We start from the raw sequence: 24110 nt of genomic DNA on the forward strand, positions 1-24110 counted from the left end.
TCTGGACCCAGAGACCCCAGTGCTAGGCTCCCAGTTCATAACTGCCATGGACTGATGACGACACGTAAGGCTCCACGCGAGGCTACCGTCAGGAGTGGAAACCTCATGAGTAACATTTGAGGATGAAGATATGGGTAGGGTCCTAAAGCAAGAAAATGAATTCCTCTTGCCTCCTACACTGACCCTGCATCCTTGTCCATCTACACCCTGGGATTTAGGCCAACCAGAGAGCAGGAGGGTCACAAGGAAGAGAGGCTCAGAGGGTGAGAAAAGAACGAGAGGGGTGGGGAAGGTTTCAGGGGACGGGGAGAGAGGAGAGTGAGGATCCTACAGAGTACCTTTGCATCCTGGCAGATGTGGAGGGGTGAATTACAATATCTACAAGCAAAATTAGGGCAGTGTTTTCCTGAATTTTCCCCTGCTCCCCTCGCCCCCCCCCACCCAGATATTTGCAATGACAGAGTCTCCGTGAAATAATATTCAGGAAAATAAGGTATTGGATGGAAATTACTTCACCTTGACCAGTCAACTTGTGGGTCACTATCAGGCACTTGTGGAAGCAGATTGAGCTGCCCCAGACGTAGCAGAGCTGGAACTCTGAGAAGGAGCAGAAATACGTGCTGGGAGAGAGGGGCACCCACAGGGTTCTCCTGGGCTCCTTCTTTTCTTTTCACACTTGCAGTGACACCTGGTGTGGAGTCCCACACTCATCCTTCCAACTGCAGCTGTTACTCTGGTGTGTCCACAATGTGCAACATTGTTGTTCAACACATAGCCATACATGAAAACTTTCACACATCCAGGGGTGGAGGAGGGGGAGAGGAGACTTGTACCAAACGTTCTACATTACAAGGATGACCCAGAGAAAAGTCCCCGAGGTACTACAAAAGGAAGTTTGGGGAAGTACGAGGGAGAGAGAGATCTCTCCTAGGGGAAGATGATAAGGAATGGATTTGTGGAGGAAATGGTGTTTAGCCAGAACTTTCAGGTTTCATTCAATGCATGTGTGCTGAGTACATACTAAGCCACCTGCTTGTCTGGGGCCCCAGATTGAAGTTCCAGCCCAGCCACTCAGTGGTCATGGGGCCTTTGGTTCATGCTCTTCCCTTCCCCAAGCCTCAGTTTTCTCATCTGCAAAATGTGTCTAAGGCACACCTCATCTACCTCATCAGGTTGTTTTGAAGATCAAAGCAGATAACACACAAAAGAGCACTTTGTAAAATAATGACACCACCAGCTGATGTTTAGTGGGTGTTTACTATGTGTCAGGCACTACTCTCGAGAGTTTGCCACATAACGAGTCACTGAATTCTCACAACAATTCCATGAGGTGAGAAACTGGTGTTCAGAGAGGAAAACAAGCAGTCCAGGGGGACCTGGAGAGTGAGTTGCAGAGTCAGGATTGAAAGCAGTTGGTCTCCCAGGACAAAGCCCCTCTCAGGACTGTGTGTAGGGACATACATGACTGTGCAGGGTAATTACCGAGCTGCCTCCCTTCCATCCGTCCTCATGTAAAGAGCACCCTGCATCCTTATCCAGTCCGCCCTTTCCTGGATAAGAATCAACAGGGCAAGTCATTTATTTTGCAGCAGCTCTGGTCAGTGTTTTGCTCAGGTGTCTGGCTTCTCTTGCTGTTCTCTTTGCAACAGCCCAGAAGGTTAGAGCCAGATCAAATTTTACCTCATCTTCTGAGAAACTTCCTACTCTTATGAACGTCATGGTCCTGTGGCCTATATGTAGGTGTACATATGCACCCACCGTACACACACACGCACATGTATGTACACACACTAGGACACTTCCTATGTACCAAGTTCTTCACTAGGCACTTTCTTCTCAGTTCTCCCATCAACCCTGCAGGTAGATATGATTACCGAAGAGGAAACAGGACTGGTGAGGTTAAACATCATGCCCCAGGTTATACACAGAGCCAAGATTCACATCCAAGTAGGTCAGCCTCCAAATCTTCTACTTTCTATGTTACAAAAACTGGCTTATAAAATTCCTTTTCATCCCCAACTTTGGCCCTCCTAATTTCCTTCCCTAATCTTCAAGAGACCCTAATCTGACGCCCAGGTTCTCATTATTCAGTCTACATTTTTTAAGCAGATGTTGACTGACAAGTCGGGTTTCTGTATGGAGAAACAGACGCCCCAAAAAGAGAAATGATTCTGAACCACGCGCAACACATTTCGGGGAGTCCCAGCTGTCCCCCGCAAACGCGCTTTACCTGCGTGCTACTCCTCAAAGGCGCACTTGCTGCTACTCAGCGGTCTATTTTGAGACTGGGTGGGAGACTCAGGCAGCGGACTCCAAGGGCACAGGGAGTGGAATCTACTCAGCTCAGTGAACCTGAAGTTGTTCACTGCGGTGCCGGGTTCAAGAATTCTAGGAATGCAGCCCGATGCCACTGGCAGCTCTGGAGCTGGTCAGGTGACAGGCTGCGCCTCGCCCAGTGGAGAGTTACCTCTGAGTGAAACGCTCTGTTTCCTGGGGTGAAGCAGAAAGCCTGCTCCAGTAAAGTGGAGTTGTTTTTAACAGCGAAAACAAAACTGCCTGTGTTCATGAAAATCTATACTTTCCCTGAGAAGAATGGAGGGGAAAAAAAAAAAAAAAGCCACGCAGATAACACGGTTTCAGTAGGAACTCAAGCAGGTGAATGGGACGGCTAATGGGAGCCATTTCTTAACATCCACCCCCCTCCCCTCCCCGGAAGGGAGGAGAATTGCAGCTTAATTAACACTTTCCTCCCCCTCGAGATTTCACATACAGAGTCTGAAACACTGAGAGTTTGTCCAGGAAGAGTCACAGCTCCTAAAGAAGTCATCCTCTTGCTCTGCCTCTAGATTAACATTGTTGGAAGTTTCAGGATGCAGGAAGTTGCTAATAAACAACAAACTTACTCAACAAAGATGCATACCCTGTTTTTTCCCACTTTATTTGCTGGGAGGTTCTTGAATCAGACTTAGATTGGTACTTTAAATATTGCAGCAATACTCAGAGAAAATGTTTATCTGCTTCATCTATTGATACTGCAGAGGAGAAAAAGTTACGGAAACCCTTCCTTACTGTTTCAAAAATTAGTGACACATTTTTAAAACATGTTTTAAACTATATTATTCTCTACCCCTAGCTTGTCTGTTCCTATAGTAGGTCTGCTCGTCCCATGGAGTCACCTATCTGCTGACAAAGTGCACAAAAAGCTGTGCTGCAGATAAATTCATCTGCATGATCACCAAGATGTGAACACTGCAGGTGTCTCCCCAGGGGTGCTACCCCATAAAAGTGTGTGCTCAGGGTGGCCACACACCTGCCACTGAACCAGGTCATATGCTTCAGGAGAATAACCTCTTAAATCTTCCTAAACACTTGGTGGTCAGTCTGTTTTTACGCCATGCACACGTGGAGGACTGTCTCCGTAAAGAGTTTACTTTATAAAAATAGACAACCTAGTCATCCGTGAGAAGGTGTATTCTCTCACTGATAATTTTCTGATACAGTAGCTGTATTCTATTCCCTTTTAATAGAATAGACTATATTTCTTTAGTCTTCCCTCTTCTTCCTCCTCTATTCATTATTCACGGTACTTATCACTAGCTATTATTCAATTTTCTTTCATTTTTAAATGAGCTTAGGGTCCAGAATTGGACAGAGTATGGGGACCCAGTAAGAAGAGCAGAGTGGTAAGTGTGGGGGGACCTGGGCACATCTGGGCTCAGCTATGCCGTTACCTGCAGTATAAACATGGGCAGATTAATCAACCTCCCTGAGCCTCAGGTTCCTTATTTACACCTGAGGATGGTGATGTGGGTTGTTGGGAGGTTTAAAGAGATTATGTAAAGTATTTCACACAGATCTGGCATATAGCAACCACACGAAGAGTGACAGCAATCATATCCTTAATAATAGCATTATTCTTGTAGGTCATTCTCCTGTTTACATGTCCCCATGCCATACCTTGTAAATGCTAACGATGACTGTACTGCTACCTGATATTGAATTCACAACGTTAAAGGTGCCTAGGTCTTTTCCATTTGTGTCATATTTATATCCTAGTTGTACTCTCCCCCAGTCTTAAATCTGGGTAGTTCATGCACTATCTTGTATGTATGTGTCCCTGTTGATTTCTTGGCAAACTTACCTTGTTCTCTTGGAGAGACAGCTTTACTGTGATGTTGTCCCCACCATGGCCAAACGGTAACAGTGAATTTTTTCACAGAGCGGATATGGACTGAAATACAATGTATCTCAGACTTTTTGTGGCCAGGTAATCCAACTATTTGAGCTTTCTACTTAAGTGTCGCGCTCACTCCCATGTTTATTAGGAAGGAGGGGGGGAATTATTCCCTCCAGGGCACCAGAGGGAAAAGTTCTTTATGACTTTTCAAGGTGACCTATGCTGACTGGGTGCTAATAAGACATTGCTGGTTTACTCTATTATGCATCAGTAGATTCTGCTAAATGAAAACACACTTGAACCAGAGGACTTAATCGCCCAGCTATTGGGATACCACTTTGGGGGGGATTTCAATAAACATAACTATCTCAGGAAGCCACATTATTCTGAAGAAATGAGCTTCTAGCTTCCAACTCCAGGTTAGGATATTCTCTGGTTTCTTCACTTCAGATAATTCTAGAATAGCAATATTTACTTACATTATGCTTTGGACAACACTACTGTGCATCAAAAAATTCTCATTTTATTCACCTGTGTTTAAAATGCCCAGTGACTAACTTAGACCCATTTGGGTTCTAGAAACTTTCAATAAAGTTCTCAGATTTTCCCTTGAAAGAAAGGATTAAAGATCCTTTTCAAGGAGCATCTTTTTCACACAGTATGAAAGAACTACAGGCGTTCCCATGGGAATGGGCCGCATACATTTCAGCCCTTCCCACAAGATGTCTATTGTTCCCTGGGCGTCTCTCGGCTCCCTCTGCTGTGACATGTTGCTACACTTCACTTCTACTGAAAGCCTTTGAGGCTGGGTCATTCCAAATGATGCTAAAGGACTCAACCCTTGGTGTTTTTGCTAGAACTCATACAGTCTAAGTTTGTAGCAGCCTTGTTTTCATAAGCGCATACAAGAATTAGGTTTGGTGACCTGTTTAGGCAAGAGCTCAAAAAAATCTACTTAATTTTGAAAATATATTGCAACTTATGAGAACACAAATAGATAGGAAACATTTCATCAGGAATGAAGGAAACATCTAACAAACTTTCTAAACCAAGAATTTGTGATCTGTCATAATGATTTCAAGGTGTATCAATTTTCATTTGTAAATTTTGACTTCACAAGACACATTTGCTCTGGAATTGATACAAATCTCACCAAAAAAATTTTAATTCCAATTTTCTGGGTTTGTTTTTCCAGAGAACATACCCAGAGTTGCAAATTACAAGGAAAATTCAATGTTAAATGTATCTTTATTTACATTTAAATTTCATATATTAAACAACTGCATGACCAATTCAAATAATGCCCTAAATATTTTTTTTCTAGTCTTTAAGTTGAAAACATATGTAAATGTCATGGAATTCAGCAGTTGAGTACTATAGCAATTTAAATATGTATTTGAAAAACAAAAAAGTGGCTAGATTCAGTTATGATTTGTAAGGTATCTGAAACATCAAGGGAAAAAAATGACAGCAACAACAAACAATAATGGTGACTGTCCTACCCAGTGACTGTAATGATGCCAGTGAATTTTCTTTAAAACTCATAGGCAGAGCCAGTTTCTTTGCTGGTTGCAAAATGTTTCTTGAGGTAAACAAAAGTATGAAATAGAAATGAGCCTAGACTATTATGGAGTAAAACAAAAATACACATTCTGTGAATCTAGAAGCACAGTTTTCTGCTCCAGAGGCCTAGAGACATGTTTTAATAACCCACAGAGAGGTTGCTTTTTTTTTTTTATCATAATAACTGAAAAGCACGCATACATGGCTAGACACACAGCTCCCAAATGCACTTTATCTGCATAATCAGCCACAGCCGCTGGAAGTTTCTCTGCCCCAGTCCGGAAGCCTACTCCTTGCCCCAGTACCGCTTCTGACGTTTACTCTAATTAGCTTTTGTTTTTGCTGAACAAAAGGACAGGAAAGAAGACAGCCATACCTCTTAGCACAGGAAACTCTGGCCATCATAGGAAATAGATGGCAAAATGCTTGATCTTTAGAGCAAGTCGGCAGGAACCCACGACCATGCTCAGAAGCAGCCCAGTCGCCCCTGCCTGGTTCCGTCCTGTCGGCAGGCAGCAGCCGCCGTGTTTTCCTGAGCTGCTTGTCAAGCCTGAGGTGCACTTGATTCCCTCCCCTGGACTCACCATGCTGAATCGAGCAAATGAGTAACTTCTCCTCCCTCTTTCAAACTTCTGCTTAGTGCTAACAACTGACACAAAGCTTCGCTTATTTCTGCAGTAGATTTACAGAAGCCTCTCGGAGCAGATCCGTAGATTGAAAAGAATTAGAAGATTTGCCTAACAACCAGTAATTTAGGTGCTGTTAATGAATAGCTCACTCTAAGGAATCAAGGAAGTTTTAGGTTAATATCAGATGTGGGGCCTTTTATCAGGCAGGCATCAGTGAAAAGGTCTGGGGAGGGATGGAGGGAGGAATGTAGTGGAATGAGATAGTATTTAAGCCAAATATGATAGAAGAAAAATACCACAGGAGAAGGAAAATAACTAGTCTCAATGAGCAAACAATCTAACTATATTAGTATTGCTAGTGAAACCCTGAGCAACTGAATGAAGCATCTAGTAGCACTAGAGATCTTTCCAAGCCAGCACTGTCCCTTCTTGTGCCCATCCAAATTGCTAATTCACTTCCTCTTACCATCCAAATATGGAACTCCTCTTCTCAGGCCTAATACACTGAGGGTCCCTTACAAGCAGTCTTACATATCCTTACATCTCTCTCTCTCTCCTTTAAGGAAAGTGCTCTTCAAACCTCGAATGCATAAATTAATTGGTGGTACCCAGTGGATTGTAGTATCTGGAGGCACTTCTCTCCCCTTATGTGCATGACATGGGCTTTCTACACTTATTGATCTGAGCTTTTGCCTACACACAAAGCAATAGAATATTTCTGAGCCTCTTCTAACTTAGAGCTTTCAGTCAAATGAAGTATGTGAGTGTGGTGGGGTAGTGTGGTGGGGAGAATAAGATGTAAGGTGTACAACTGTACAAATTGCACAGATATCAATATTTCCATGTCATTGGCAATCACGCTACCATATAAATAAATTGCCGGCTCAGTTAAAAGGCATTCTCATGGGGTGAAGAGGACTTTGCTTCTGTGTTTACCGCCCAACATCCACTCATCCTACTTCTGGTAAAAACTATACCCAAATTTTCCTTGGAAATGATGTCCTTTAGATAGAGTTGATTTACATAAACAGGTTGGATCTTAGCCAATCAGAGAATTGGATTCTCCTAACCATAGTGATTAATTTAGGGGAGGTGTGTGACCCCTTGCAGCCCAATGAGAGTCAAGATAAAGATGAATGTTTGGCTTTGGGGGGACAGAGTCTTTCCTGCTAGACTTGATGATGAGATACAAGGTCTGGTTGCTCTTGCCACCAAAAAGCAAATCTTGTGACTTTGTTTAAGCCTCTTAAACTAGCTGCTTCTGATATTGGTAAGATCCACCCTTCACTGTAAGCCTTTGTAGCTTAAGTGATTTTAAGTTGGGTTTTCTGCCATTTGCCTTTGAAAAAGTTTTACCGGACAGAATCAGCTGAAGACAGGTTTGTGGATGGGCTCTCCTGGGTCCCCACAGGGCAGCCCCTTGCAAAGGAAGTAGACTAGGAGACTCATCAGGGACCACCTCTGTCAAACGGGCCTCTTCAGTGACAACCACAGGCTTCCACAGGCAACAGGTAGAGACAGGAAAGGCCTACAAGGAGTGTAGTCATTCAGTGTACTTGAAACTGGGACATTCCAAATTAATTCTTTAATTTAAACAAGTATATGTTAACTTCCCCAAATATTTCCACTTTAACCACCTAAACTTGTTTGGTGGATCCTAGTCACGTACTGTTTGACCTTAATAAACCTAATTATGGAATCCATCCATCCGTGTACAATTTTCATAAATTCCTTTGGGTAATTAGTTTCACAGAGTATTGCTCTCCCCCCTCCCCTGTTTCTGCACAACTTCCACCCCTTCCCACACTCCCTTGGCAAACTTGAAATAAAGAATCTCTAACCACAGTCAAACTAAGATGCTTCCTTTACAGAACATATATAAATTCTAAAACAACTTTAAATGTGTAAATTATATATAAACACTGAGAATTCCTGGATGATTTCATTTTCTATAAATAATTTTTCTTACCTGAAACCACTCACACTGCTTCAGGTATACCATTTCTGTGTTCAGGCTCCCAGGTTTGCAAGAGTCCATTAGAAGCACAGAAATTCACACAGGTCCAGGAACTTCCTTTTAGCTCAGCAAAATAACACATGGCTTGAACTGCAAGAGTTTGTTTGTTTTTTTGGTTTGTTCGTTTGTTTTAGGAAAAAGAGAATAAGGACCTGGGGCTAGGTTTATTGTCTATTTCATTAAAATAAAAAATACTTTGATTTAAAAAATGTGGTAGTGGGAATTCCCTGGCAGTCCAGTGGTTAGGACTCTGCACTTCCACTGCGAGGGCAGGGGGCAGGTGGGTTCGATCCCTGGTCAGGGAACTAAGATCCCACAAGCCACAAGGCTCACGTACAATGACCCTATCACATCCTAGGTCCTGTCCATTCTGTGTCCTCCACATTCTTTATTATATGTGGTGGGCAGATCTTAAGGTGACCCTCAATGATCCCTTTTCTGATGTTCATGCCCTGTGTAATTTTCTCCCCTTGAGTGTGAGTGGAACTTGTGTCTTGCTTCTAAGAAATAGAATACGGCAAAGATGGTGGAAGGTTACTCCCATGATTACCTAATGTTATATAGGACTCCATCTTGCTGACAGACTCACTCTCAGATTCTCCTTGCTGGCTTGATAAAGTAATTGGTCCTACATGACAAGGAACTATGGGAGGCCTCTAGGAGCTGAGGGCAGCATACAGCCAAGAACCAGCAAGACGCCAGGGCCTTCAGTCCTACAGACACAAGGAAATGAATTCTTCCATCAACCTGAGTGAACTTGGAGGAGGACTCTTCCCCAGTCAAGTTTCAACAGAAGACAGCCCAGCCATCGCCTGGATTGCAGCCTTGTGAAACCCTGAGCAGAGGACCCACCGAAGGCATGCCGGGATTCCTGACCCACAGAAAATGTGGAACAACAGATGTGTGCCGTTTTAAACCACTAGGTTCGTGATAATTTGTTACAGAGCAATAGAAAACTAATACATGACCATTCCCCCCTCCCCACTGCGATAGCTAGATAGCTTTGTTTCTGTTAAATTCTATTTTTTTTTTTTTTTTTGTCTGTTAAATTCTTCATCCTCTCTTATCTGGATGGTGACAGGAGTCTCCTAGCAGATCTCCCTGCCTCCAACATGGCCCCTTCAATTCCATTCTCAACTCTGCCACCAGATTAGCTTTCTCAAATAAAATATGATATATGACTCTTTTACTTAAAAATGAATAAGTGACAACTCACTGCCTGAAGATGAAATCCAAACTCCATTACTTGGTATACAAGGGGCTTTGTAATCTGGCTCCCACCCCCTTTCAAGCTTGCTGCACCACTCACGCGCACACAACCCTGTGTAGTGAGGCCAGTGCCTTCAGAATATATCCAGGAGCCTATCACCTTTCACTCTCCTCTCTTTACTACCACTACTACTGTGATCCAAACACCATTATTTAATGTCTCACTTGGATTATTGCAATAGCTCCCTGCCTTCTGTTCTTGCCTTGTTAAAATACAGTCTTAACAGAACATCTAGATGATCCTATGAAAATGCAAGTCAAAACTGACTCCCTTCTGTTCAATACTCTCCAGTGGAATGGCTCTCCATCTCACCCTGACTCAGAGCCAAAGTCCTTTCGATGATCAACAAAGCCTTGTATGATATAGCTTTTCCCCCTTCTTCCTCCTTGTCTTCAACTTCATCTCCTACCACTCTTGCTTTTTGCTCTCTCTGCTTCAGCCACACTGGAGCTACAGAGTTTTCTTGTTCCTTGCTATTCCTTGGACACAGTAGATATATTTCCACCACAGGGCATTTGTATTTGTGTTTCCTCTGCCTGGAAGGCCCTACCCCAAGAGGTCCTCATGGCTGGCTCCTTGACTTCATATGTTTACCCACATATCACCTTAGCGTGCTTTGCTTGACCACTGTCTATAAAACAGTGACATTGCCTGCCTCCCTTGCATGTCTCAGTTCCTGTTTTATTTATTTATTTATTTTTTGGCTGCGTTGGGTCTTCATTGCTGCGTGCAGGCTTTCTCTAGTTGCGGCGAGTGGGGGCTACTCCTCGTTGTGGTGCGCGGGCTTCTCATTGCGGTGGCTTCTCTTGTTACGGAGCACGGGCTCTAGGCGCGCGGGCTTCAGTAGTTGTGGCACGTGGGCTTAGTAGTTGTGGCTTGCGGGCTCTAGAGCACAGGCTCAGTAGTTGTAACGCATGGGCTTAGTTGTTCCATGGCATGTGGGATCTTCCCGGACCAGGGCTCGAACCCATGTCCCCTGCATTGGCAGGCGGATTCTTAACCACTGCGCCACCAGGGAAGCCCAGTTCATGTTTTATTTTTAAATTTTTGTCCATACCACTTACTGTCACCTGACATACTATATATGTTTGCCTCCAACATATATTTACTACTTTCTTTTTAAAAAATTTTTGTTACACTTCTTTCTCACCACCCCTCCAAAACTATAAACCTCATGGAGGTAGGAACTTTGTTCAGTTGATTCCGTAGAGTTCAACCTGGTGTCTAGCATATAGTGTGGACCTGACTTGTTGAATAAACTTTGAATAAATAAAGGAAGGTAATTTAAGCTTAATCAGACTCTCCATGCAAGACTGTAATTTAGAAGTGAACAACCTGATGAAGGATAACTGTGTAGAACCCACTTTGTCATTGAGTTTGGTAAAAGAAACATCCATCTTTCATGGGCAGGAGTGATGGCAAGGTCACGGTCCTGGCTTAACACAGGCACCTGTGGGACCAGGCTGGAGGTGGTTTCCCCACAGCTCCCAGTGCAGGAGCAGAAGGGGCTTCCCCACCTGTTCTCCAATGATCCTTCACTCCTCCCAGCATTCTGAGGGCTCCCAATATGGATTTTTAATGAAAATCCATTTCTGTTTAATCAACCCAAAACTGCTTCCATTGCTTGCAACTGAAAAAAGGAACGATGATACAGACATCATTCTCCCTTTTGCTACTGTGCCTTGTACCTGGCAGCCCCTCTACCTGGAACGCCTGGTCTGTTTATAAAGTGCCAGCTCATCCTTTCACCATAATTCTTACCTCTTCCTCTCTGTAAAGATACTCATGCCAAGTAGAGCTGACCTCATTGTCTTTTGTTTCCACAGGGCACTTGTATAGAAGGCTACCATATTAATCTCATTATCTCCCACTAGCTGACAAACCCTTATGGGCAGGGACCAGGTTTTAATTCATCTGAGAAACTCCAGCTCTAGCCTACTATCTGGCACAGGGGAGGACTTCAATAAAAATTTCATGAATAAAGGCTTCCTTTTTAAAGCATCAGTAAAACAGTAATTCTGTAATTGAAAAGAATTCTGATGCAGAAACAAAGAAATATATAGCAAATAAATCCATTTGGCTGAGATATAATTATTTTCTTGTTAAATTGGTAAAAAACAATTTTTTTTTAAAATTTTCCTAGTACTGGTAAGGAGGCATATCCTTTACCAAAAAAACTCTAACCAGCCCAATCAGAGAAACAGGGAGAAGACACAAATTACCTGTATCAGGAATAAAAGAGATGACATCACTACAGATACTATAGGTATATAATACTTCAATCACTTAACAATATAATTTGGTGCCCTAGCTTATTCGTTCTTTTTTTTTAATTTAAAAAAATTTGTAAATTTTTAAATAAATTTATTTAATTTATTTATTTTTGGCTGCATTGGGTCTTCGTTGCTGCACGTGGGCTTTCTCTAGTTGTGGCGAGCGGGGGCTACTCTTCTTTGAAGTGTGTGGGCTTCTCATTGCGGTGGCTTCTCTTGTTGCGGAGCATGGGCTCTAGGAGCGTGGGCTTCAGTAGTTGCGGCACGCAGGCTCAGTGGTTGTGGCTCGTGGGCCCAGTTGCCCCATGGCATGTGGGATCTTCCAGGACCAGGGCTGGAACCTGTGTCCCCTGCATTGGCAGGTGGATTATTAACCACTGTGCCACCAGGGAAGTCCAATTCATTCTTTTTAAATCTGCATTTTATTCTACTGCATGGATATGGCATAATTTATTTAATAATGGGTGTTTGGGTAATTCCAATCTTTCTTCATTTCTACAAATAGAGTAGTAAATTAGAATAGAAGCTTTTAGCTTTTAAAAAATTCATCTTTCCTTTTATGGTTCATACTTTTAATGTCTTATATAGAGATTTTTCATATTTAGGTTTTAATGCAAAATTTATTTTTTGTTTATAATGTGAGGTAGGAATCTGGTTTTATTAGTATATATGTATATACATACATATATGTGTATGTATATATATATAAGTTTTCTAATAGTCTGCTCTTTACCCATTGATTTATGATACCAGCTCTGTTATAGTCCACATTTACATATATGTTTGGGTTTATTTCAGGAGTACCTATTATGTTCCGTTGGCCTATTTGTTTTCCTCTTTGCCAATACTACACAGTTTTGATGATCTTAGCTTTTTAATATGTCTTGCATATGTCTTTAATGTCTTGCATATGTCTTTAATATGTCTTGCATATGTCTTTAATATTGTATAGAAAGAGTACCCCTTCTTTGTGCTTTCTTTTTGAAATTGTGTTAGCAATTCTTTGACCTTTACAACTCGTTGACCACATAAATTTTAGACTCAGTTAATATTTTTTCATAGAAATCAATTTGAGATTTTGATTAGAATTGTAATTAAAATTATATGGATTGTAATGAATTTTATAGATTATTTCGGAAGTATTGATTTCTTGTTTTAAAATATTTATTTATTTATTTATTTGCACTGGGTCTTAGTTGCAGCAGGCGGGCTACTTGGTTGTGTCTCGCCAGCTCCTTAGTTGTGGCATGTGAACTTTTAGTTGCTGCATGTGTGTGGGATCTAGTTTCCCAACCAGGGATTGAACCCAGGCCTCCTCCATTGGGAGTGCAGAGTTTATCCATTGCACCACCAGGGAAGTCCCTTGATATCTTTTCAGTGTCGATTTATTTAATTCATGAGCAAGGTAAAATTTCCACTTAATTCAAGTTCTCTTTTATGTTATTCAATAACATATTTTTTTATGAAGTTCATGCACATATTTGTAGGATTTGTTCCTAGGTAATTTGTAACTTAGGTACTGTTGTATAATTTTTTGTGATTCTTTTTTTTAATTACATTTTCTATTTTATTATTCCTAGTGTAAGGGAGCCTTAAAGAAATTTGTATGTTAATCTTGTATCCACAACCTTGTTGAATCCTTTTATTAGTTTTAAAAGTTTGTCTATAGAGACTTTTGAATGTAGATAACCTTATCATCTGTAAATAGGACAGTTTTATCCATCTCCCCCCAATTTATATTCCTCTTACTTCTTTTTTATTCATTTGAACCCCTTCTGATTTTTTTAACCCATTTTGCCATTAGTCATTTCAAAGAACCAGCATCAGTTTCGTTGGTCAGTCCTATTTTTCTTTTTAGTTTCTGTTTCATTAACTTCTGCTTTTATCACTATTGTTTCTTTTCTACAAACTTTATTGGGTTTACATTTTTTTCCCTTAGCCCCTTGGAATGACTAGCTTAGCCATATATATTTTTTTAGTTTTCTAAAAAATTTCCTTTATATTGTGTTTATAGATTTTATACTCTTATCTTTATTACTTCCCTCCTTCTGCTTTCTATGGGTTTATTTTGCTGTTCTTTTCTATTTTCCTGAGTTTGAAGTTGAGGTTATTGATCTTCACCCTTCCTTCTTTCTTCATATTTGCCTTTAAAACTAAATTTTCTTTTAAGCATAGTTTTAGCTGTCATTCATAAGTTTTGATATGTTGTATTTTCATCACCATTGAGTTCAAAATATTTTCTATTTTCGTCATGACTTCTTTGACCCAGGACTTATTTAGAAGTTTATTGTTTAATTTCCAAACATTTAGTGATTTTCTAGTTGCCTTTTTATTCCCCCACTTTAGGCAGAGAATCCACTCTATTCAATCCTTTAAAATGTTTTGAATATTGTTTTATGTCTCAGCATATGGTCTTTTAAAAAATGATTGCATGTTGGATTCAGTGTTCTGTTTATGTACATTAGATCAAATTTAAAAATTAGTTTTCCAAATGTTATAATATTACTTTTTATATGGCTTTTTAAATGAGATATTTCAAGATGTGTTACAATTTTCTGCTATGTTTTAGAATTGTCCATTTCTCCGTTTGTCTCTTTTGAAGTTCTGTCTATTTTGTAATTATACTATTGTGAGGCTCTGTTATACTTAGATAGAAAATTAGAATTGTTATCATCTCTGGTGGATGAAAACTTTTATTATTAAGAAGTGTTCCTTACTGGTAATAATGATTTTTCTTCTAAAGTCAGCTTTGTTTGACAATAATATAATTATGCAGTATATCTTTTGGTTAATATTCGCATGCTCTAGATCCTAATTTCAACCTCTCTTTATCCTTATGTTTTGAATATGTCTCTTTTTTACGTCATATAGTTTTGCCCCCTCAGTCTCATTACTTTCATGTTTTAATTAGAATATTTAAACCATTTTCATTTAATCTAATTACTTATATATTTGGGTTTAAGTTTATCATTATAGTATTTGTTTTCTATTCTGTTTTATGATTCTTTTTCTCTTCTTTCTTGATTTTTTAAAAAAATTTTTAAAAAATTTGTTTATTTTTATTTTTATTATTATTTTTGGCTGTGTTGGGTCTTCGTTGCTGTGTGCAGGCATTCTCTAGTTGCAGTGAGTGGGGGCTACTCTTCATTGCAGTGCGCAGGCTTCTCATTGTGGTAGCTTCTCTTGTTGCAGAGCATGGGCTCTGGGCGCGTGGGCTTCAGTATTTGTGGTGTGTGGCCTCAATAGTTGTGGCTCATGGGCTCTAGAGCACAGGCTCAGTAGTTGTGGCGCATGGGCTTAGTTGCTCTGTGACATGTGGGATCTTCCCGGACCAGGGCCTGAGCCTATGTCCCCTGCATTGGCAGGCAGATTCTTAACCACTGTGCTACCAGGGAAGCCCCTTGCTTTTGTTTTGATTGAACATTTTTTATTCCTTTTGTCTCCTCAGTAAGCTTCAAAATTATGTACTCATTTGCTATCTTTTTGTACTTCCTTGGAGAATACAATATGTATAGGTGTACACTATGTAATATGTGTATATATAATGTGTGTGTATATCTCCACAAGACTTTATTATTTTAACAATGACATTATGTTGTGCTTAGGTGTGGATCTCTTTTAATTTATCCTGCACTTGGGATTCCTAGGATTTCTTGAATTTGTGGTTAGAGGTCATTTTGGAATTTTTCAGCCTTTGTCTCTTCAAATATTACTTCTGCCCCATTTCCTCTCCCTCTTTTCCTTCTGGGTCTTTAATTACATGTATGATAGACTCTTTATAGTACTTTTTTTTGGTAAATTTCACTTGTTTCCATCCTTTGATTTTCTGTTCTACATTCTGGATATTTTATTTTGATCTTTCAGCTTATTAATTCTCTCTTCAGCTGTGTCTAATATACTATCCCATCCACTAAATTTTTCATTTCAGTCATTTTTTTGTTTCTAAAATTTTCATTTGCTTTTTTTCACATGTAGATTCCAGTTCCCTGCCAATTTTTTAGTCATGTCTTTTTTTCCTCCTTGAATATTGTAAGCAAAATTATCTTAAAGTCTGTGCCTAATAAATCCAGTATCTGGAGACCTGGTGAGTCCATTTCTGTTGCCTGGTTATTTTCCCCCTCTTGTTTTTATTCATATATGTTGTCTCCTTGTATGCTTGGTTATTTATGTGTATGTGAGTATGTATGTGTATGTGTGTTTGTGTGTTCATGTGTGTGTGAGTGAATGGACATTGTATTTACAAAATTGACTATAAAAATAATTTGAAACTAAGGATGTCTTCTGCTTGAGTAGAGGATTCAAATATGCTCATGCATTAGCACTGGTATCACCTCAATCCAATTTTAAGTATTAAGATAAGTTGAAACTTTATTTCCTCTATTTCCAGTTTACCTTGTCCCTAGGGTGCAGCCCTTTGGAATTTCTACAGGAGTTTCTGCAAGTCGCCTCCCTTCTTGATAGGTCCTGGACTCTAATGCCTATTCCCCTTTCTCTGTGAAGCTGTGAAAAGTAATGCTCAGGTTCTCTGCCTGTTAGACTTTCAGATTCCTTTTTGAGTCAGCAAAGCCCATCAGGGAAAAATGGCCCCCAAAGCCAGGTTCACTTCCCTGGTCTTCAATCCTCCTCCACATCTAGGCTCACTGATACTTTATTATGCTTTTGCCTTTTCAGTGCCTTGAAACATATTTTTTTCCAGACACCGAAGAAAGTATTTTGTCCAGATTTTATTGCTCTCATCAGATGAATTGGCCAAATTTGCCTAGACTATATTGAAAGTGGAAGTCTAAAACAGTTAAGTTTTTATCTCTAAAATGTGTTATTTTTTTGCACGTTTAGAAAATTAGTCTGCACATGCACTGAGATTATACTAAAATTGCATTTATGGATATTTTTATTATTTCTGCAACCTTAGTTTTAATTGGTCAACAGTTCACATTAGTGGACACAGAATAAAGCAATAATTTGCCTTGAAAAATGTCTGAACTTCAGTTATGCTTTACCAGCATAGATTACTTTGTTCTTTATAAGCAATGGAATTACAGTTGCCAGGGAAACATCTTACCTAGCTCCTTTATCTGTAACCTTCATAATAGATTTCTACCTAAATTTCCCAGGACAAAACAATGGTTAACTTTCTTAACTAAAGGGGATTTCAGAAAAGAACTAGTATGGCTGATATGAAACATATGCTAAGAAGGCAAGACCATGAAATTAAGTATTTTTTATGTTGGTACCATTGTCTTTATCTTTACTACCTCATAAAGAATGGTTTGTAGGCTGAATACAACCCCCATCCCTAATGTGCTTCATTATGAAAGCAACACTCAATTAAGTGGAGGACAAAGCCAGAAACATGCTATGGTTTCGGGAAATCTCTTAGTTTATTTTCAGATGTTTCTAGTTTGGAAAAAGCCGAAGCACATTTTGTTGAGCACATTTTATTCCTATGTGTATTATAAGGGAAATCTAACCCATGTGTTTTATTTCATTAATATTTTGCCAAGTTAAATGGTTCTTTTGCAAGATATATTTAATGTTAAGTTATTTTTATGAGGCTTTTTCCCTTGGATTATGAATTCATATGTCACCTAAAGTAAGTATACTTTGATCCAAATATCTTGTAGTTATGAAGTCAGAAACCCACAAAACTTGGGTGATTTCCCAACAGTGCCAAATACAATATTTCATTTCTACCACTAACATGATTTTTCCCTTATATTTGTCAATCAGCACTTTATTGAGAAAACAACAGAGTTATTCTCCATTTTAAGCCCTGCTTTTTGATAAACGTCCAAATGAGGCTGTGGCTCAATTCGATATGGGGCACTAACTTCAAATTGTGGGCACAGATCTAAGTACATGGTTAATATATTGACTGAATCACATCTGTGGTTACTTAAAAGTATGATATAAGTGGGCACATCAGAGAACTTGGTGAATACTAACTCCTAAGAGTGGCAAAAATGACTGGTGAAGATATGAGGCAACGGGAACTTTCAGTCAATGTTGGTGGGTGTGCAAATTAGTAAACTGCTGTAGAAAATAATTATTATCTAGCAAAGTTTCAGATATGCATGCCCTATATCCCAACAATTCCACTCCTGGGTATAGTCTCATGGAAGCTTGCACATGTGAACCAGGAGACGTGAACAAGAAAGATCATAGTGTCATAATAACAAAAAACTGGAAACAGCTTAAATATCAATCAGTAGACAAAATGGATGTAAGTTGTGCTATTCATACAAAGAGCAATGGAAATGAGTGAATTATAGGCACATATATTATCAACATGGATGAATCTCAAAAACAGTGCTGAATGGAAAAAAGTCATAGTAGAAAAAAAATGTAGTAGTATTGTATTTATATAAAGTTTGAATGTGTGCAAAGAATTTAATGCTTAGGAATATGTACAAATATGTAACACTATAAACAAAAGTCATGGAATGATACAGATAAAATTCAGGACAGTCATCACTTTGCATGGGGTGATGGAAAGTTGAGGGGGTAAGATACAGGAAGAGCTTCTAGGTTTTTTTTTTTTAACGTTCTATTTTTTAAAGCTGTGTGGTGTGTGTACACAAGTTTTTGTTTTATCATTATTTTTATATTTTAAAATGTCTTATGAGTATGATTTGTATGTATTCAACCTTTAAAAATTAATTTTAAAAATGAAGATTTAAGCATGCCATCAAATTGCTGGGCTGTTTGCCTATTACTCCAATTCTCATGAAACTAAAGTGAAAGGTACAGTCTGTCAGAGTTTCGTTATGTGCTTAATGTTTCCCTTCCTGTCCTGACTTTTCAAGAAAAATCCCTTTGGGTTCATTCTGTGTCTTACATAGTTGGGCTATTTCTTGTATTTTCAGATTAGATTAAATACTATCAGGCAGCTTCTGTCATTCTGCATAAGTAGTAATGATTACTCTATCAGAAAAAAAATCTATAATAACATAGCATAGCAGTTAATGTTTGACAAGCAAGTCTCAGTGGTATACTATAGCTGTCAGTATAGCCATTAGTAACAGGAAGACACAATGGGCTAAATTCTGCAAGAGAATAGAGCTCTCCCTCATCAAGACAAGAGTGAATTCTTTCCAGACAACAGGGAATCTCTTTATTATGTAGAATCAATTATTCACAAGCCCAGCATGGCCAGCCTCTTTCCCTCTCCACCCCATTCTTTACTTTTTTCCCTCCTCCTCTTCCTTCCTTTCTTTCCTTCTTTCTTTCACCAACTGTACTGAATATCTATTACATGCCAGGTGCCAAATGTTCAAGTATATGCTGGTGTCCCCAAAGAATTAACAGGACCTTTGGCAGTGCACATACTGCAGTCATACTTCCTTTTCCTCTCTGGCACGGAATGACACCTACTTTGGTCAATCAAGGGGTACCTTCACAATTTTTGCCATATTTGTTAGCTATATAATTCCTTTTGTCTTTTTAAATTGTAAACTCTGTAATATATACAAATGAATGTGTTACTTTTATATCTACAATTTAAGTGATTATAATAAAATGAACACTCATCTACTCACCACCAGCTTAAAAAATAAACTGCAATTAGAATGTGTGCCCCTCCTCAATTTTCCCTCCCTTTCCCTCCCAGAAGTAATGTACTATTTGAATTGTATATCATTATTCTCTTGCTTTTTAGAAATAGTTTTATAACCCACGTTTTTATCTAAATATTTCACGTTTTTGAAATAATAATTGGATAATAAACTATATTCTTCTGTGACTCAATGTTTTTTACTCAACATTCTGTTCTTGTGATTCTTCCATGGAAATGTAGCTGATTTACTTTTTTTTTTTTTTTTAAAGAAATTCACGTTCTTTTATTTATTTATTTATTATTTATGACTGTGTTGAGTCTTCGTCTCTGTGCGAGGGCTTTCTCCAGTTGCGGCAAGCGGGGGCCACTCTTCATCGCGGTGCGCGGGCCTCTCACCATCGCGGCCTCTCTTGTTGCGGAGCACAGGCTCCAGATGCGCAGGCTCAGCAATTGTGGCTCACGGGCCCAGTTGCTCTGTGGCATGTGGGATCCTCCCAGACCAGGGCTCGAACCCGCGTCCCCTGCATTGGCAGGCAGACTCCCAACCACTGCGCCACCAGGGAAGCCCCAGCTGATTTACTTTTAACAGATGTATAGTATTCCACTCTATGCCTTTGTCCCACTTTATTTTTAACTTGTCAATGGGCTTTTGGCTTGTTCCATTTTTGCTGTTATGGAGAGTCTGCTCTGGACATTCCTATACATGTCTCCTCATACAAATGTGCAAGTATTTATCTTGCGTATACACTTAGCAGTAGAATTTTTAGGTCATAGGATATGTGAACCTCCCACTGTACTGAAAAATGCTTATTTATTTTCCAAAGTACTTGTCTTGATTTACATTCTCATCTGCAGTGGGTGAGAGTTCTTAGCTCCACATCATTACCAACAGATTATTGCTTGACTTCTTAATTGTTGCCAATTGGGTGAGTGTGATATTATGTCTCACTTGGGCTTTAAATTATAATTCCTTGATCACCAATGAGTTTGATCATCTCTTAATATTTATTTGCCATTCATATTTTTCTTCTGTGAAATGCTATTCATGTCTTTTTTCTGTTTGGTTATCTTTTTCTTGATGATTCATAGGAACTCTTTATATGCTTTACTGATGAGTTCTTTTCCAGATACTGGTAGTACAAATTTTGTACTACCAATAGTACAGTACTACCCAGTTTGTGGTTCGAATTTCATTCTCTTTATGACATTAAAAAAAATTTATTTATTATTATTATTATTATTATTTTGGCTGAGTTGGGTCTTCGTTGCTGTGCACGGGCTTTTCTCTAGTTGCGGTGAGCGGGGGCCACTCCTCTCTGCGGTGCATGGGCTTCTTTTGTTGCGGAGCATGGGCTCCAGGTGCACGGGCCTCAGCAGTTGTGGCACACGGGCTCAGCAGTTGTGGCTCGCGGGCTCCAGAGTGCAGGCTCAGCGGCTGTGGCGCATGGGCTTAGTTGCTCTGTGGCATGTGGGATCTTCCTGGACCACGGATCGAATCCGTGTCCCCTGTATTGGCAGGTGGACTCTTAACCACTGAGCCATCAGGGAAGTCCCTCTTTATGATATTTTAAAATGTCTTCTGATATTTTGATTTTCATGTAGTCAAAATTATAAATCTTTTTCTTTATGCACTGTGCTTTTTGTATATTATTGAAGATATTCTTTTGTACACTGAGATCATAAATATATTCTCTCTTACTGTCTTTTAAAAGGTTTTAAAGTTTTGCATTTCACATTTAAGTTTTTAATCCACAAGGAACTGATTGTTGTATGTGGTGGTATGTAGGGATCTGTTTTATTTTTCCTCATATTGTCAACCAATAGTCAGGTGCCATTTACTTATGAGTTTATCCCTTCTTCAGTGATCTGCGCTGCCATCTCTATCCATTTCCTTCTAGAGAATGCTGTGTTTCTGAGTTCTATGTTTTCTTCTTTCAATATATAGCCTATCTTTGCACTAATAACACATTGTCTTAATTACCACATTTGGTAGAGCTAGTTGTCTCATCTTTTTCTTTTGCAAAATTATTCTAGCTACTCTCAGCCCTTTGAATTTCCCTGTAAACTTCAGAATCAGATGGTGACTTCCACGTAAAATTCTAAGTTTTGATTGGAGTATCATGAAATTTACAGTTAATTTGAGGAGTGTTACTATTTATATAATATTGAATTTCCCTAAACATAGCATGCTATAATTCCAAAATCATTTAGATCTTCTTTAATGTTTTTCAGTCAATTAGTTTTTTCATGTACAGTTCAATGAGTTTGGACATATGCATACAGCCTTTCATGAAACTATAGGCACAATCAAGGTCAAGGTAATAGACAGATCCATCAGCCCCTATAGTTTGCTTGTGCCACTTTGTTTTTGATTTTGTTTTTGTGGTAAGAATACTTAACATGAGGTCTCCCCTCTTAATAAATTTTTTAAGTGCACAACACAGTATTATTAACTATAGGAACTATGTTGTACAGCAGATCTCTCGAACTTGTTTACCTGTGTAACTGAAACTTTCTACCCAGTGAACAACAACCCCCCGCTCCCCCTGCCCCCAGTTCCTGGTACCCACCGTTCTATTCTCTGCTTCTATGAGTTTGACTATTTTAGACACCTCACATAAATGGAATCATGCAATATTTGTCTTTCTGTGACTGGCTTATTTCACTTAGTATAGTGTTCTTCAGGTTCATTTATGTTGTCATGTATGATAGAATTTTCTTTTTTTTAAGGCTGAATGTATGTATATACCACATTTCCTTTATCTGTCAATGGACAAATTTAGGTTGTTTCCATATCTTGGCTATTGTGAATATTCCTGCAGTGAAAATGGAAGTGCAGATATCTCTTTGTGATCTTGATTTCTATTCTTGTGGATATATACCCAGAAGTGAAATTGCTGGATCATATGGTACTACTATTTTTAATTTCTGGAGGAAACTCCATATTGTTTACTATAGTGGCTGCACCAATTTACATTCCCACCAACAGTATACAAGCGTGCCAATTTCTCCACATGCTTGCCAATATTTGTTATCTTTATTTTTTTTTTTTTTTTGATAATAGCAATCCTAACAGGTGGGGGAATATCTCATTGTAGTTTTGATTTACATTTTCCTGATGATTAGTGATGCTGAGCATCTTTCCATATACCTGGTGGCCATTTGTATTTCTTTTTTGAAGAAATGTCTATTCAAGTCCTTTGCTCATTTTTAAAATTGGGTTATTCGGGGAGTGGGGTTTGCTACTGAGTTTGGATTTTCTTGTATATTTTGGATATTAACTCCTTATCAGATATATGGTTTGCAAGTATTTTCTCTCATTTCATATGTTGCCTTTTCATTCTACTGATTGTTTCCTTTGCTGTGTAGAAGATTTTAGTTTGATGTGGTACCATTTATTAATTTTTACTTTTATTGCCTGTGCTTTTGGTGTTATATCCAAGAAATCATTCCCAGGACAAATGTCAAGATTTCCCTCTATGTTTTCTTCTAGAAGTTTTATAGTTTCAGGTCTTACATTTAAGTCTTTAATCTATTTTGAGTTGATTTTTGTATATAGTGTAAGATAAAGAGCCAGTCATTTTATTTTTGTTGCTATTGTAAATAGTGGGAGTTTAAACTGATAAAGGTATTTTTTTTTAATTTTTATTTTATATTGGAATATAGTTGATTAACAATGTTGTGTTAGTTTCAGGTGCACAGCAAAGTGATTCAGTTATACGTATATATTTATTTATTCTTTTTCAAATTCTTTTCCCATTCAGGTTATTACAGAGTATTGAGCAGAGTTCCCTGTGCTATGCAGTAAGTCCTTGTTGGTTACCTATTTTTTTTTTTTTTTATAAATTTATTTATTTATTTATTTTTGGCTGTGTTGGGTCTTCGTTTCTGTGCGAGGGCTTTCTCTAGTTGCGGCGAGCGGGGGCCACTCTTCATCGCGGTGCACGGGCCTCTCACTATCGCGGCCTCTCTTGTTGTGGAGCACAGGCTCCAGACGCGCAGGCTTAGTAGTCGTGGCTCACGGGCCTAGTTGCTCCGCGGCATGTGGGATCTTCCCAGATCAGGGCTCGAACCCGTGTCCCCTGCATTGGCAGGCAGATTCTCAACCACTGCGCCACCAGGGAAGCCCTGGTTACCTATTTTAAATAGAGCAGTGCGAACATGTCAATCCCAAACTCCCAATCTATCCCTCCCCACACCCTTCCCTCACTGGTAACCATAAGTTTGTTCTCTCAGTCAGCGAGTCTGTGTCTGTTTTGTAAATAAGTTCATTTGTATCAATTTTTTTTAGATTCCCCATATAAGCGATATCATATGATATTTGTCTTTCTCTGTCTGACTTAGTTCACTTAGTATGATAATCTCCAGGTCCAACCATGTTGCTGCACATGGCATTATTTCATTCTTTTTAATGGCTGAGTAATATTCCATTGTATATATGTACCACATCTTCTTTATCTGTTCATCTGTCAGTGGCATTTAGGTTGCTTCCATGTCTTGGCTATTGTAAACAGCACTGCAGTGAACACTGAGGTGCATGTATCCTTTTGAAAAATGTTTTTTTCTGGATATATGCCCAGAAGTGGGATTGTTGGATCATATGGTAGCTCTGTTTTTAGTTTCTTA

General features: G+C 39.1%; 1 protein-coding gene and 2 long non-coding RNA genes across 13 annotated transcripts in view; 2 read left to right on the forward strand and 1 right to left on the reverse strand.

The window, feature by feature from the left end:
* Positions 1-12111, reverse strand: part of VEPH1 (ventricular zone expressed PH domain containing 1) — a 298073-nt gene extending 285962 nt beyond the window's left edge. For 8 of the 11 annotated variants that reach the window (XR_014262903.1, XR_014262904.1, XR_014262905.1 and 5 more), the window contains exon 1: positions 6117-6316. The gene's annotated coding sequence lies outside the window, so the exon portion shown is untranslated. The other 3 variants (XM_082459532.1, XM_082459533.1, XM_082459531.1) reach the window with 3 other exon arrangements.
* Positions 1-24110, forward strand: part of LOC309659751 — a 701522-nt gene that overhangs the window by 281402 nt on the left and 396010 nt on the right. The gene's annotated exons all lie outside the window — the stretch shown is intronic.
* The window catches only part of LOC309659736, a 457573-nt gene that overhangs the window by 198033 nt on the left and 235430 nt on the right, over positions 1-24110 (forward strand). The window lies entirely within an intron of this gene.

Source organism: Balaenoptera physalus (genome assembly GCF_965194825.1).
Source record: "Balaenoptera physalus genome assembly, chromosome: 4".
Classification (NCBI taxonomy): Eukaryota; Metazoa; Chordata; class Mammalia; order Artiodactyla; family Balaenopteridae; genus Balaenoptera; species Balaenoptera physalus.